This window comes from Lynx canadensis, chromosome B3 (assembly GCF_007474595.2).
Source record: "Lynx canadensis isolate LIC74 chromosome B3, mLynCan4.pri.v2, whole genome shotgun sequence".
Classification (NCBI taxonomy): domain Eukaryota; kingdom Metazoa; phylum Chordata; class Mammalia; order Carnivora; family Felidae; genus Lynx; species Lynx canadensis.
Window position 1 is genome coordinate 39,144,524 of NC_044308.2, and position 17,156 is coordinate 39,161,679.

General features: G+C 39.2%; 1 protein-coding gene across 7 annotated transcripts in view; it reads left to right on the forward strand.

Moving 5' to 3' along the window:
- The first annotated feature begins 1,862 nt into the window (after positions 1 to 1,862).
- DENND4A (DENN domain containing 4A) overlaps positions 1,863 to 17,156 on the forward strand; it is a 130,922-nt gene continuing 115,628 nt past the window's right edge. For 3 of the 7 annotated variants that reach the window (XM_030317893.1, XM_030317897.1, XM_030317894.1), the window contains exon 1: positions 1,863 to 2,087. The gene's annotated coding sequence lies outside the window, so the exon portion shown is untranslated. The remainder of the gene's footprint in view (positions 2,088 to 17,156) is intronic. The other 4 variants (XM_030317891.1, XM_030317892.1, XM_030317896.1 and 1 more) reach the window with 2 other exon arrangements.

Here is a 17,156-nt window from a genome sequence, read left to right on the forward strand (position 1 = left end):
CTTAGTAGCACACTGTACAAAAACAGTTAAGAATGACTGCTATGGATTATTACTTGCAATAAAAACAAACACCACTAAATGCACTTCTCAAATAGCACTGATTAGGCAACTTTAAGTGACATTAACGTGACATACAAAACACTTAGAAACAACTTACGTTATTTAACAATTTTCAGTGAAAGTAGTACTTTTCTGTAGAGAGTCTTGTGTGATGCTCACACATTTTTAATAAGGAAACTGAAGATCAGAACATATAATTTGTCCAACTTAGTGTTGAACAGGTTCAACCTCAGGTTCTTTTTGTTTTGTTTTACTTGAAACCCAGTTCTTTGGCCATATGTCACCTGAAATATAGACATGCCTAAAATATAGACATGGACGTCATACCATAAACATCACTGTTTCTGATTTCCTTGCTCTAATGGTTTTCAGTTGCAATTACAATAAAATCTGATATCATTTCTGTATTTTCCTAGGAACTGGGGGAATGGGCCCTCAATCACCTCTCCAGGCTCATTCCAGGCTCCTCTCTATACTTTGGATTCCCCACCACCAAAGACACCACTCATTTCTAATACCTTATTACCACAGATCCTTTGTACATCCATTCCCTCTGTCTCAAACAGTTTTCCAGGACATTTCTCACATTACTGACTCCTCATCCCTCAGATGAGCCTTTCCTGACCATTCTGTTGATGTTGTTTTTTAATCTATCCTACTATTTGCTCTCCCAGATTTCTGTTCATAACCTTTATACATGTTTTCCCCCAAAAGTGTGAATTATTTATTGTCCCTCCTTTCCCCACTAGTCTGTCAGTTCCATGAAAGCGGGCCTTTTTCTGTTTCCCTCAAAGCTTTGTCGCTCAGCATTTGTTTGCATTTCAATGAATGTTTGTTGACTGAATGAATGAATACAATGGAAGAAATGGAGATAGGAAATACAGCGGTAAACTTGGTTAGTAAAAGGAATTAATGCCTAATCTGCATAATTTAGAAAGTTGATTTGAAACCAAAGGGATTTTTAGGGTCCTACTTCTGCCTTCATTTGACCATGGAATACTCATTGAGTACTTACTTTCAGGCACTACGCTAGGCCTGACATGTATTATACCATTTAACCCTCAGAGCAACCCTGTGGCGGTAATCAAACTTCATTACTCTCATTTCTTAGAGGCAATTTGCCAACACCCACTAATGGTGGAGCCATAGCCAGGTTTAAGTAGGCCATATCCCATTAATCCAATGTAATCGACACCCCTTCAGTCAACAATAGATGTTTTATCAACGTACTTTTCAGAGAACCCCCTAGAATTCCCCATTTTACCTGACCTTCAGTATCTTGGGACCGAAACCTACTAGGTGGTTGCTAAACCCTCGGGGATTTTCCTGGGGGAATCTGAGAGCCCTTGTTGTAGGGGCAGCCGCTCAGACAATCGTGCCTAGCTCTGGCTAGGCAATGTCAGGACTCCAGGGGCCGCTGGGGAGGAAGGAGGAAACAGGTCGGTTAGCCCAAGACAGATCCCCGACGCTCCGGGTAGTGAAAGGGGAAGGGAAGGTGTGTCTCACCCACGCCCGCCTCGGGCTCGGGATCTCCCGACCGCAGGGGGAACTAGCGCGCATTTCCCCAACTACTGCTTGCGTCACGGGTGAGCGCGGCTCAGCCCCGCCCACCTTCTCCGCCCATTGAGAAGCAGGCGCTAGGACCCCACGACCATCAAGCCGGCGCTGGTCCGCCCCCTCGGGCTGGGCCTGGCTCCCGATTGGCCCTTGTGGCCCGCGATCCCCGCCCCTGCCCCTCCGTCACTGCCAAGATGGCACCGGTCGCAGCGGCGGCGGCCGCGGCGGCTGGAGCCAGAGAAGGAGGCGGAGGCAGCAGCGGCTGCGAGGGGAGGGGGAGTCCCGTCTGACTGAGACGGCAGGCCTGGGCGGGCGGGGGTGCCGCGCAGGGCGGAGCGCCGGGCTGGGGATGAGCTAAGCGGGTTCAGAGCGCCGCGGCATCCAGCCCCTCGTGTCCCGCCGCCGTCGGGAGGGGACAGTGCACCACTCTCCAAGCTCGACCCGTTGCTCGCGCTGGAGCCAGCGGTGAGGTGAGTGCGGGGGTAGCGGCGCGGACAGCAGCTGCATGTGGAGCTGTCACGGCCCGGAGCGGTGACAGCGGTGGTCTCGAGAGCGGGGTCGCCCGGGCTCGGAGAGGTGGCACGGATGGCCGCGACCTCCGCCCGGGGGCGTTTCAGAGCCGGGCCGTCCTCCGCGGGCTAGGTCCGCTCTGGGATGGCACGGCGGTGCTGAGAGTAGCGCCCGCACCTCTGTGTCGGACGCATGGGGGGCTCTGATGTTTTCATTCCAGATTTTCTATTCCGGGCTGGCTTGGGGCTCCGGTTGTTGGGAGGTGGGGGTGGGGTGGGGGCGGGGGCGTTGAGAGGGGAGGTCCTGGAGCTCGGATTTTTGACAAGCCCGTTACGTAAGACGGAGGTGGCCTTCCGGAATCCCACCTGCTCGATATTTTAAACGGGCAGCAGCGGGAGCCTGGCGGGCCCCCAGAGGCCCGATTTTCTCGTAGGGGTCTGCTTAGGTAACCCCGGCCAGCGTGGGCCGGGCTAGCGTTCAAGTTGGTCACTTGCTTTTTTTTTTTTTTTTTCGTCTTTTTTTTTGGGGGGGGAGGGGGTAAACGTTCCTGGTCGCCACCATTCCCTTTGAAGTTTATCGCTTTCGGGGGGGGGGGGGGAGCTTGTGACCTAAAACTGGGTCGCAGCGACAGCTTTTCATTATCGTGCTTTTAAATGACAGATGTGCTGGAAGATTTTTGTTATTGTTCCAGGGTGCTTTTAATTCAAACGTATGGTTACGCCTGGAGCCTTAGAGAAGGGTTTTTGTCTTACAGGACAGTTATTTGTTGTTTGCAACAGCAGGACAGGCATCAGTCAACAGGCATGTATTTATTTGAGGAGAAAACGCGTGTCAGCCAGCTAGAGACTCGTGAGGACAGAAATTGTATTGCTCCCTGAATATGTTATTCTTTAAAATGCATTATACGTTAATGAAAATAATAGCCCAAGTGTAAAAGAAACAATTTTACAAGATTGTAAGCTGTTGTTTGTTGTATATAGTCACTATTTTATGCTTGCTCTAGTCTACCTCTTCTCGTCTTGGGGGAAGGAGGCAGAGACACCTGTAAACAGCGTAGCCCAGGTTACACTAATCTATTGTAGTACACTTGAGATTATTGTAAAAAGTAGTCTCTGGGGGACCCAAGGTTAGGTAATAAGTGAGGACTCTTGGGCAAGTTATTCAGTTTATGTTTAAAGCAGATAGTTCTGGGATTCAGCTTTTGAAAACTTAAGTATACAGAATTTCTAAGCTATTTGAACCCTGGTTGAACTTATAATGAAACAAAAGATTGTATGTGGCTTCTTTTATGGGAACTTTGTTTTGTTTTGGCCAGAATTAGACATTTTGGGCAACGGTTACTTCATTTTCACAATTTCCCTTTGAATTGCACCTCTTAATAGGAGTCCACAATAGCATATATCCTCCTCCTCCTCCTCATTATATATACTATATGTTACATAATTTTCTTTTTCTGAATGAATAAACATAGACTTACTTCATTGTGGAATTTTTAAAGAATGTACTTTTTAGGAAAATTAATTGATCTTGACACCAGCCCAATTGAACTAAATATGAGTAAATTTTGGCCTGAGTTTTAAATCTATGTACACAAATTTGCACTTTTGAAAATTGGTGAAGCGATATAAATTTTTTGTTTGTGCAAGAGAGCCAGGAAGCTGATGCTGATTTGTTCTGAACTTTTCCACATGAATTACCACTGGCTTAAATAGTTATTGATTCTTAAGCTCCTGGAACTGTTGGCCTATTTATGGTAACTTGAATAATATTTGGAATAATTGGGAAGCTATAAGAGGGAATAGAGTATATGACATTTATTAACTTGTTCAAAAATAATAAAAATCATGGCAAATTGTAAAAGAAAACTTTTCTTTGTTATTGAGTGATATTATTTACACTATCTTTTTGTTTGCAGATTTTTTCTAAGCCATCCACTTACTATGGAAACCTGGATTTAAGAACTGATACAGATAGAGATGTATATTACAAATCTTATATTATTCCTATTTAAGTTGATGGCTCATTATTCCAAGTGGAAAACAACAGGGGCTGTAGCAAGAAAATCGACTTATTATTTTCATCCTCTCTGATGTCAGAGACTTATCTTGGGACTTTCCTCTTGCTTACTAGATGTGAAAGATGAAATGACTTAAGAAAAGTTGATAAAAACTTCTTACTTGTTTAATACCCTAGATTATTGATCATTGCTCAGTAGAACTTGTGACTTGGGGGAAGTGAAGCACTCCACATTTTATTACCGTACATCATAGTTATCACTTTGAATTCTAAAACAGTGGTGTAGAACTTTACACTAAACAGGATTAATTTACATAGTTTATTACTATAATGGTGACAAATTTACAGTAGTCAAAATACCATATCATAGAGGAATAGTGAAACTAACGATAATCCATGCAGTTATTAAAAGTCACGTTTTTGGAAATATTTACTGGCATGAGAAAGTACAATATAATGTTGAGAAAAAAAATCAGAACATAAAGAATATGCTTTGTTATTATTTATAACATATCACATACAAATGGCAAAATCATTGGCAGGAAATAAATATTTTAATAAAATATTAAAAGATGTCTGGATGATGGGATTGTAGATGATTTTTATTTTAGTGTTTATACTTTTTTCTGTCTTCTGAATAGTATTACTCTGATAATCACAAAAGTGACATTAAAATATTTTTTTTTAATTTTTTTTAACGTTTATTCATTTTTGAGACAGAGAGAGACAGAGCATGAATGGGGGAAGGTCAGAGAGAGAGGGAGACACAGAATCTGAAACAGGGTCCAGGCTCTGAGCTGTCAGCACAGAGCCGGACGCGGGGCTCGAACTCATGGACCGCGAGATCATGACCTGGGCCGAAGTCAGACGCCCAACCGACTGAGCCACCCAGGCGCCCCGAAATATTTTCAAGGGTCATAGGAGAAAATCCTAAAAATCCCACAAAGCCACTGCTCCAATAGACTATCTTATGATTCATTTTTAGAAAGATAACTCAAAACATGGTGCTTACACAGTAATGGAAGGAGCTAATAATTTAGGTGAAGGCACATGGTTACCAGCACCAACTTGGTAGTGGTTTTACAGATGTAGATGCTTATATTAATGCACACTGTTACTGTCCAACCTCTTTTCTGTGTGGATCTTACACCCAAACTACTTTATATTGACAGTGCCACCTATTGATGGACTGCTTGACTCCATGGTTTCCTCTGTACCTCATCAGTCAGTAGGCAGCGGGTTTTGAATGTTTATGAGGTGCCAGGTATTTTGCTAGTCACCGAGGATACACAGGTGAATGAAGCATGATTTCTGTCCTCAAACTCTAGTTGAGAACCCCTTCTTTTCTTCTTGGGCCGCCAGTGCATACTGTGTATGTACTCTGCTTTCCCAGTATCTTTTTCCTGGTGGTCATACCCTCTTTTAACTTTCTTTATGGGAAAATATATTTTGAGTTCCAAACAACCAATTTAGGAATACATTTTTGGAGCATTATTTGATTGTGTGCTGGGGAATTTTACATTCAGAAGGGCCACATGTATGTTCATCTGTGGCTATTACTGTTAATTTTAAAGTGTATGGCAATTTCTCAGTACCTCCTTGCTTCCTTCTTCTAAAAAGCATAAACAAGTAAAGACCAACAGAGAGAAGAGACAAACTATCAAGGGAAAAGGTGGGGGGGGAGGGCGCCTGGGTGGCTCAGTCAGGTAAGTGGCCAACTTCAGATCAGGTCATGATCTCACAGTTTGTGGGTTCAAGCCCCGCATCGGGCTCTGTGGTGACAGCTCAGAGCCTGGAGCCTGCTTCAGATTCTGTGTCTTCCTCTCTCTGTGTCCCTCCCCTGCTCATGTTCTATCTCTCTCAAAAAAATAAAATAAACATAAAAAAAAAATAAAAAAGGTGGAGAGATATCAGGGGAGTTTTCCTACTGGTGTTATACTTTATTTTCACTGAGAATAGTCAGTCGTCAAAATGTATAGTAAGATAAACTGTTTCTGGTATGCTTTTAGTATCTCTTTGGATCCTTATAAAAATGGATTTTCCATATACATACATACATTAACTCACAGTTTAGCTGTTTTCCTTTCCAAATAAAAGCTGAAATAGGGAGATTGGAAATTTCTTAAATTTCTTTTTATTTTTCTGTAATATTTTGTAGATGAGACATAATTATTTTTGAAAAGCTTTAAAAATGTAGAAAATTACCCAAAAGAGTGGTAAGCACACATATACTCACCATAAAAAGTGCTAACATTTTTTCATTTTTGCTTCAGATATATAGATATAGGTATAGACCTATATATGTATGTGTATATTTAAGTTTATATATATATGAGTATAAATATATATACATATATATATACTCATGTATATGAGTATATATACATAAATATATATATAAGTATATATATATAAGTATATTTAATTATATATACATAAATATATATATAAGTATATTTATGTGGGTGTGTGTGTGTGTATATATATATATATATTTAAGTTTATTTATTTTGAGAGAGAGAGATTGAGAATGTGAGTAAGCAGGGGAGGGGCAGAAAGGGAGAGAGAGAATCCCAAGCAGGAGCCTCACTGACAGTGCAGAGCCCAACTTGGAGCTCAAACTCATGAACCATGAGATCATGATCTGAACTGAAATCGAGTTGGACACTTAAACCACTGAGCCAACCAGGCGCCCCCAGGTATAATTTTAATATAAAAGATTTATGTGTATCACAGTTATCACACTGAATACTAACAGAGCAGGTAGAACTTTATACTGTACTCGAACACTGCTGATCAAGTTAAAGTCCTTTTGTTCTCCCCAGTTTCATCCTTCCTGCCTCTCTCTTCATAATCCCTCCCAGAGGCAATTGTTATAATAAATTTGATGTGTATCCTTCCATTTTACCTTTTCATAAACTCCATATGTGAACAGTACCTGGCATTGTTTTCAGTGCTTTTGAAGAGCTGTGGGCATTGGAGCCATACTCCCTTGATTTAAATCTGACTGCTATTTAATAGTTTTGTGACCTTAGGCAAATTTTAAAATCTTTGCATGCCTCCAATGTCCTCATCTATCAAATAGGGATAATGGATCTACCTATCTCACAAGGTTGTTTTAGAAAGCAAGTGAGTCTGTTTATATAAGGTGCTTAAAACTTTGCCTGGCGCTTATTATTATTTTTTTTAATATAACTTAAGCAGCTGTTAATGTGATTTTATTGTGGTATACATATTTTGAAACTTGCTTTTTTAATTTTTACCTCCCACCCCCATCCTTGTCAGCCCTCTAGGTCTAGCTCACTTATGTTGACTGGTGTAGTGTTCCGTTAAATAAATATACTGCAATTTTTCATTTGCTAAATCTAATTTAATATTTAGATTGTTTTTTATTTTTTTATGCATTATAACAGTGCCTCATGAACATCCTTCTATCTTCTGAAGCACATACCAGTTTCTCCACGTCATATACCTAATTGTCAAATTGCTGGGTCTTAGGATAGAAGCCTCTTTCCCTGTATAGGATATTTATGGGATATTGACGAATAATTTCTGTTCCTTCATTCTGTTCCTTACCAACATTTAATGTGGTCAGACTTTTGATTTTTTCCCATCTAATTCATGTGAAATCGCATTTCATTTTCTGTTTTTATTTTCTTTCATCTTTCTTATGCATGAGCATTTTTAGTTACCTCTTAAGTGATTTGCCTATACCTGTCCTTTACACATTTGCTATTGGGTTGTATTTTTTTCCTTTTTTTTAATGATTTGTAGGAGGTTTTTTGGTTTGTTTGTTTTTAAATATATTTAAGATAGTTACAAATGTTAGTGAAGTTTGTTTGTTGGTAAAGTTTGTTTTTATTTGTTTTTTGAAGTTTCTAGATTTTTTGAACAGTGACCATTAAGGACCCAGGTTTTTGTAAATTTTATACTGTAGTATATTATTAGTGAATTTTCCAATGTATTTTCTTACAGTATGTAGCTACATTTTTCTCCTTCTGAAAGTATGGGAAATGTTTCAGTAATGTACTGTGAATATATTTTGCCTAAAACTATTTAAACTTTTAGGACCTCAAAAACCAGGTGGAATCTTTACTAATATTAGTATGACAATTTTTCTTTAATCCAAAATATGAGTCCTGCTTAGAGGAGAGTTTTCTGCTCCTAAAGTGCATACCAACTAAAAATGTACACAAATTAAATGACTGTAGTTACATGTCCAATATTAGAAACTATTCATCAATATTGAGATTGTTTTGCACAGTATTAACTTTATTTCTCTTGCTGTCCAACCTACTATACATGACTTACAGGACTAAAATCAGTCTGGTTAAGAGAATAGCTTCCCTATTATTACTGTTATTTTAAATAAACTTAATTTTAGAGTAGTTTTATATTTACAGAAAAGTTTCAGGGAGTTACCATGTACCCTGCACCCAGTTTCCCCTGTTGTTAATATCTGACATTTCTGTGTTACATTTGTTACAACCAAGCAACCAACATTGGGACATTACTATTAACTGAAGTCCATATGTTACTCCAATTCATTAGTTTTTACCTAATGTTTTTTCTGGGTTCCAGAATACCACAGTACATTTATTTGTTCCATTTCCTTTGGCTCCTGTGGGCTGTAACAGCTTCTCAAATTTTCCATGTTTTTGATGACCTTGACAGGTTTGAGGAGTTTGGGTCAGATATTTTGTAGAGAGTACCCCAGTTTGGGTTTGTCTGATATTTTTCTCAGTGTTAGCCTGAGGTATAGGTTTGGGGGAGGACGACCACAGAGGTAAAAATGCCATCCTAATTACATCATCTGAAGGGTACATACTGTCCCTATGACTTAGCAGTGTTATTTTAATTTTTTTATTTTTAAAAAATGTTTATTTATTTTGAAATACAGAACGTGCTCACACGAGTTGGGGGGAGGGTGCAGAGAGAGAGAGAGAGAGAGAATCCCAAGCAGGCTCCGCTTGATGCCAGGGCTCATTCTCACAACCTAGAAGTCAGGACCTAAGCCTGTATCAGGAGTCTTGGATGCTCAACCGCCTGAGCCACCCTGGTGCCCCTGCGCTGATATTTTTAGCCTCAATTACCTGGTTGAGGCAGTGTTGCCAAGTGTCTCTACTGTAAACTTTTCCCATACTCTACTTTTTGGAAACAAGTCATTTGTGGAAACCATACTCAGTATGTGGAGAATTGAGTTCCAACTCCTTGAAGGGGAAATATCTGCAAAATTATTTGGAATTCTTTGTAAGGGAGGTTTTTCTCTTTTCCCCCATTATTTTTTATTCAATCCATATGTAGTGCTGGATATTCATTTTATAACTTTGGGTTATGATCCTCTACCATTTTATGTTATTGCTTAAGTTGTTCTGCCTCTTTCAGGTTAGTTCCTGTGACCAGTAAGACATATTGGTATTATTATTATTATTATTATTATTATTATTATTAGCACTTCTTTACTTTCTGGCACTAGAAACAATATGCCCCAAACTCATCTTGTGTATTCCCTGCCTCAGTCCCCCAGTCAACTATTTCTCCAAGGATCCCTGGTTACTTCTATTAGAGAATGATATTAGAAACCAAGATCTGGTTTCTGGGTGTGCTCATTGCTGCAGGGATATCATCGCTTTTAGGCTTTCTCAGTGCACAGACCTAGGAAGTATATGTATGCATATTAATGCACATATACAAACATACAACTCTTTTTTTTTTTTTTAATCTATCTGAAGCTAAACATGAGTTTATACTGTTACCTTTGACTCTACTTCAGTGCCTTCTGGTTCATCCTACCTGTACACTCTTGCTTAGCTATAACCTCTCTCTCCAAAAGTAAGAAACCGGACTCTCACCGTTTGCCATCTATTTACTTATTTGGTCAGTCCTGTCATACATGTACAACAGAAACAACTGTACCAACTAGAGCAGATTTTTTAGAGTTTTTATTTATTTTGAGAGAGGGAGAGAGCATGTGTGTGTCTGAGTATGGGAGGGCAGAGAGAGAGAGGGAGAAGAGAGGTGTCCCCCCCCCCCAAGTAGAGCAGTTTTATGTACAGTTCTTTTGTCTCTACTCTTAGAGTTTCTAGTGAAAACACTGTTTTTCAGTTACTGAGGTCAGAACTTTGCAGAACCTTTTTTCCCCCATCTTCCATATTTTAATTTTACTTTTTATAAATTAGTCTAAATTATACAGTAATTACATCTTATCAAAAATTTACCAAAGCTCAGGGGCATCTGGGTGGCTCAGTCAGTTAAATGTCCCACTTCGGTTCAGGTCATGATCTCATAGTTTGTGCTTAACTGACTGAGCCACCCAGGCACTCCTATCTTACAGTTTGTGAATTCAAGTCCCACATAGGGCTCTGCTGTCAGAGAAGAGCCCACTTTGGATCCTCTGTCCCCCTCTCTCCCTGCCCCTCCCCCACTCGTGTTCTCACTCGAAAATAAACATTTTTTTTTTAATTTTTTTTAACGTTTATTTATTTATTTATTTATTTTTTTCCCAACGTTTATTTATTTTTGGGACAGAGAGAGACAGAGCATGAACGGGGGAGGGGCAGAGAGAGAGGGAGACACAGAATCGGAAACAGGCTCCAGGCTCTGAGCCATCAGCCCAGAGCCTGACACGGGGCTCGAACTCACGGACCGCGAGATCGTGACCTGGCTGAAGTCGGACGCTTAACCGACTGCGCCACCCAGGCGCCGCTAACGTTTATTTATTTTTGAGACAGAGAGAGACAGAGCATGAACAGGGGAGGGGCAGAGAGAGAGAGGGAGACACAGAATCAGAAGCAGGCTCCAGGCTCTGAGCCATCAGCCCAGAGCCCGAAGCGGGGCTCGAACTCACGGACCGTGAGATTGTGACCTGAGCTGAAGTCAGACGCTTAACCGACTGAGCCACCCAGGTGCCCCTCGAAAATAAACATTTTAAAAAATTTATCAAAATTTAAAAAGTCAACAAAACTTCCCTTGCTTAATTATAGACCCTTAGTTTTGTATGGCTTCCCTCCCCCACTACTTTTGGGGCCAAAAAAAAAAAATCTCTGAAAGTAATATTTCTTGAGGTTTAGTCAGAACAGTACTCCTTCATTTGGTTATTAGTTGACATCTTTATGATTTGGACTGAGAGTTTTTATAGCTTCAAATATTTTTAATAGCACATGTTGAGATGTGCCATTAAGTGAAGTGAAGCTTTGGAGATGATTGCAAGCAAACAATTATATAATTGAGTGCTCAGAATGTACCTGTATTCTTACAGTAATTTTATGCGGATTAACTCATTTAATTCCCTCAAGAAGTCTATGAGGTAAGTACTTTATTATTTTGCCTCTTTTAAAGATGAGGAAGACACCGAGAGATGAAGCAGTTTGTCCAATGTCACATGGCTAGTTGGTGGCGGAGCCAGAATGTGAGTGCAGCCAGGCTGACCACGGAGCCTGCATTCTCCATCACTTTGCTGTATTACCTCCAATTAAACAAGAGAGGTGGAAAGAAGGCTAAGAGTTATGAAGGAAGTCAACCAGGATGAGAGGAGAGAATGACCAAAAGAGGGTACTTCCTCCGGAAGTCCTTTCTCAGGAGATGATATTGACAGATGAGAGAGTCAGTTATGTGACGAGCTGAGGAAAGAGGGATCCTTGTGGGAAAGCATCAGGTGCAAAGCCTTGCAGTACAAAGGAGTTTGGGATGAGAATAGAAAGGCGCTCACGGTGGCTAAGTGTAGTGAGCAAGTGCAAAAAATAATAATAATAAACCTGTAGTGCTTATTATATGTGACGCTCCATGCAGTAAGTGATTTAGGAATCCAAATAACCCATTATCTCAATTTTATAGATGAGGAAATTGACAGAGTACTCTGCGTTGGCTGAAATTACCTCTTTTTCTCCCATTTTTTGTTTATCCACTGCAATCTACTTTCTACTTCTTCATATTATTCTGAAGTATTAATTTCTACTTCTACTTCTTCATGTTATTAAACTTGCTCTTGCTGAAGTAAACAATAATACTTTGGGCCCTTTTCTCATGAAACTCCACCCCTTGACTTCCACCATGCTGCCCTCTTCTGCTTATCTTGCTTATCCCATAAGAAGCGGTGTTCTTGGGGTTGGCTCATTGCGCTTCTCAGCCTTCACATTTTCCTTGGTAGGTCACAGTTACCTCTGTGGATTCAGTTACCATATATCTACCAATTACTTGCCAAGCTGTTTTCCCAGCATTAGCATCTTTCCAAAGCATCAGATATCTTATCTAACTCCTTACTTATCTTCACCTCAAACTCCACTTGTCCAAACTGAATTTACCTGCCTAAAATTTTGCTTTGATCTGTTGTCTTCCAAAGACATCACAATCTGCTGTTGACTTCATCATCCAAGGAACTTAGGAGTCATTCAGGATTCCTCCCCCTCTTTCTCTCTCATTCCCATCCATTCATTTTCTGAATTCTATTGGCTTTATCTCCTAAATATATTTCTGAATCAGTCCCTTCCCTAGCATTCCTGTTTTAACCTCTGCCTTATTAGGATCTACTTCCTTACTTTTGCACTGGTTTTCCTGTCTTCAGTTTCATCTCCCTGAGATTCAACTTATCAGAATTGCCAGATGGGTGTGTCTAACATGCAGTTTGAAGATTCATCATTGACTCCCATTGTCAGCTGGATAAAGTTGCACTCCTTACCATGTCATTAAGACTGACCATGGTTTGGCCTCTGACTGGTTCTCTAATCTTAACCTTTATAATTTCTGCTTTTCATTTTCCACTCTAGCCATACAGAACTACTTGTTGAAGATTCCCTGAATGTACAGCTATTTCTAATTGTTGACCATGGCTTACATAGTCTTTCTGCTTGGAATGACTTCATTTTCTCCTTCCCTTTTCCTTTTGCGTATCTAACTCTTTTGCATCTTTTAAGACTCAGCCTAAGCATTCCTTCCTCCAGAATGTCTTCTCAGACCCATACTCTTGACTGGATTATCAAGTCCCTTGTGAAATAATCTATTACTAACTGTGTTATATCTCAGGCACCTAGAAACAGTGCCTGGCACAGGGAAGTTACTCCATAAGAGTTTTTTGTTTTTTTTTTTAAGTTTATTTATTTTTGAGACAGAGAGAGACAGAACATGAACGGGGGAGGGTCAGAGAGAGAAGGAGACACAGAATCGGAAGCAGGCTCCAGGCTCTGAGCCATCAGCCCAGAGCCCGACGCGGGGCTCAAACTCACGGACCGCGAGATTGTGACCTGAGCTGAAGTCGGACGCTTAACTGACTGAGCCACTCAGGCGCCCTCAAAAGCGTCCCTCCGTAAGAGTTTTTTGAGAGATGCCCAGGCGTCCCTCCATAAGAGTTTTTTGAGAGAATGATTGTAGTATTGGAGAGGTAATATAAAGTAGTTGGTTCTGAACCCAGAATGTCAGGGATTGAAACCTGACCTTGCTCTTTGACTGTGTGATCTCTCTGTACCTCCATTTCTTCCCTGGTAAAATGGGAATAGTGAATTCTTCCTAAGATTATTGTGAAACTTAAATCTGTTAATTCAAGTAAGCACTCAGAACAGTGTCTGGCACTCAGTAAATATTCAGTAGGTACTCTTTATAGCTCCTGTTGCTATATTTTTAAATTTTTTTTTAACGTTTATTTATATTTGAGAGACAGAGAGAGAGAGAGTGTGCGCAGGCACACTTAAGCAGGGGAGGGGCAGAGAGAGAGGGAGACACAGAATCCGAAGCAGGCTTCAGGCTCTGAGCTGTCAGCACAGAGCCCTATGCGGGGCTCAAACTCCCAAGCTGTGAGATCATGATCTGAGCCGAAGTTGAACACTTAACTCACTGAGCCACCCAGGAGCCCCAGGATGTTTAACTTATATATCTGTGTCCCCTCACCAACCTGGAATTAGCAAATGAATGAACAAAGCAACTAATTGTGGGTTTTTAAATGAAAGATACATTACTAGCTTTTGAGACTGTCATGGCAAGTTGACCATTAGTCTTTATAGTAGCTCCAACATTTGGTGTTTTATTACAAATTTGAAATCGGCATTAATGAGGATTAGTATTTCTTAATTTTACTTAATTATTTAAATTTCACCACACTTAAAAACAAATTTTGAGTATACTTAACACACAACTTTACATTAGTTTTGAGTGTACAACAGTGATTTGACTTCTATATTATGCTCTGCTCACCTTAAGTGTAGCTACATGTGTCACCAAACAACACTATTACAATAGCATTGATTTTATTCACTGTGCTGTGCCTTTTATTCCCGTGACTTATTCATTCCATAATTGGAAGCCTGTATCTCCTTCTCCCCTTCACACATTTTGCCCATCCCCCACTCTCATGCCTCTGGCAAACACAAGTTTGTTCTCTGTATTTATAGGTCTGATTCTGCTTTTTGTTTATTTATTTACTTATGTATTTATGTTTTCTTAGATTCCACTTATGAGTGAAATCATATGGTATTTGTTTTTCTCAGTCTGACTTACATCACTTAGCAAAATATCCTCTGGGTTTATCCATGTTGTCACAAATGGCAAAATCTCATCCTTTTTTATGACTACATAATATTTATACACACACACACACACACACATCTTTATTATCCATTCTTCTATAGATGGATACTTAAGTTTAGCACACTTTTCTTATTAATCACACTGTTTAAACTCTAGCAATGCCCTTTATTTACTCTTAGTATTCATATAGCCTGTACTGTAGCATTTAACCAGCCTTTCCTGTTAAGGATTAAGGTGTGTAAGATTGGGCTTTTTATTAATTTTGGAGATGAACTGAAGCATGTTGTAGACAAAGATTGAACAAGGGGGTACAATAGGGTAATTGGAAAACTTCTCAACTATGGGGTCAAACCTGCACAGTATCCCTTCGGTATTTGGTTTAAAATAAATTCAGGGAATATGAAGTACTCATAATCAAATATAATTTCAACAAAAATTCTAGAAACAATAAAAATCATTAAAAATTATTGACACCTCTGCCACCTTCTATTACTGTAAAGAATTGAGACTTGAGACTTGTTTGCTTTAAATCTTTTTTATGGCAATCACTGTTAAATTTTTCAGAACTTTTCCTTTTACCCTAAGTTTGTCTCTCATTTTTTTTTCTGAATGCCACAACTGCCTATATAATCTTGGTGAATTTGATAGAAGTACTGTTTGTTTTGTTTGTTCTTATCTCCGAACTTGCCGTTACATTTGTAGATTTTCCCAGTCTTGCTCAATTTTGATTATGTGAAACTAGTCAGTTTTTCTTTAAAAAGTTATGTTTTGAACTTAAGAATAGTACAAGGTACTGATATTCATTGTTCTCCACTATCCATTTGAAAATTATTACTGAAGAAACTAGTTGTGTGTTGTTTTTTTTAAAGTCTGATTTGCCAAAGAAAAGTTTTTACTAATGAGCTAATATCAAAGAAACATGAAAAACCTAGTATAACAGTCTTGTTTAAAAAGCCAATGCCAAAAATAAATAAATAAAAATAAATAAATAAATAAAATAAAAAGCCAATGCCATAATGGCAGTACTGTTGTGAAGTGATTCCTTTTTTTTTTTTTTTTAAAGGTTACTATCATCTACCACTAAGTATTTTAGTTGAGGACTCTGAAGTAGTATGTTTTTTCAGAGAAATAGGTTTAGATGGATGGGGAAAACTACATAATGATATTTAGGCTTTATTACATAAGACTGGCTATGAGAAGATATAACTCATCTACTCTGTGGTCAAAATTGTAGTAAGCAGTATTATTTTTCTTTAAAAAAATTTTTGGTCTAATAGTCTCTAAAATATTCCCTGTCCCTTAATCTTTGTTGTTTTTTTCCTGTACTTTGAAATAGAATTTTATTCATACTGACTCACAACTGTGCTAAAATTGGATGTATAGGCTGCTGTTAGAACCTGTTATGGTTGGTGAATAGTTTTCATTTTCTTATGCTGAAGAATGCCTGAAGATACCAATGTAACAGCCATTTTTTAACAAGGCTTTTTCTTCCCTCCTATGATTAACTGACATTTTTATATTTCTAGTTGACCTCTTCTTTTTTGAGGTTTTTAAAATCAAATTTCTTTTGTTTGTAACAGAAATAAAATTCAAACCACTGTACTTAAGAAAAAAAAAAAGAGGAATTAATGTTAATAGCAAGGATCCTGGGGATGTCACAGTGCCTTGAAGATGAAAGTACAGACAGGCTTCGTGAAGGGGAGGGGAACTGGGAGCCAGAAATTCCTCGGTAACTTAGGTAGCCATTTTCTCACCACCCTGGGGCAGCATGATCTCTCTGCCTCTCTCTACTTACCCGGTTCATTTTTCTCTATCTGCATTTTGCTTTTTACTACTGGGCATAGCTGAACAAGTCCTCCAACTCATAAAGTCATACATTCACTCATGGTTCTGTGACCCTATTCTAACCCTCTGGGAGAAAATCCAGTCTGAGGCAAGTGTTTATGTCTAGTTGAGTCAGCTATGGTGGATGAAACCAAGGTTTCATAAAACATATCAGGCCCCATTTTTATGGTTGGGGAGGAGATGCAGGGAATATAACTCTTAGAAGGTAAGTATGTTAGTGTGAAGGTGGTGATTAGAAAGGAATACTAAGTAATGTGAAATGAAATTGGCATTTTTTTGAAATAAAAAAGAGACCACTCACTCATTGGCTTTACATAGTAGTCAATATAACAAAACTATTTCATCCCCAATCCATAGGTGATTATTTTGAAAGCTGTAAAAATCTCTCCCTTTCTCAAATAAAAACCAAGGGAGCTGATTTTTTAGCTTCCGCATACAGAATTTGAAGTTTGAGTCATGCTTTTTCATGAACGCAAATAACCTTATATTAATATCATTATGAATACATCATGTCCGTCTCTCTTCAACAAGAATTTGCTGACTGCCTGTTCTCTGCTAGAGACTGCTGAAACATATTTACAGAGATAGAGATGTAACATTGCCTACTTTCAAAGAATTCCTAATCTAGTTGCAAAGAAGCAGTTACAGTATTCATG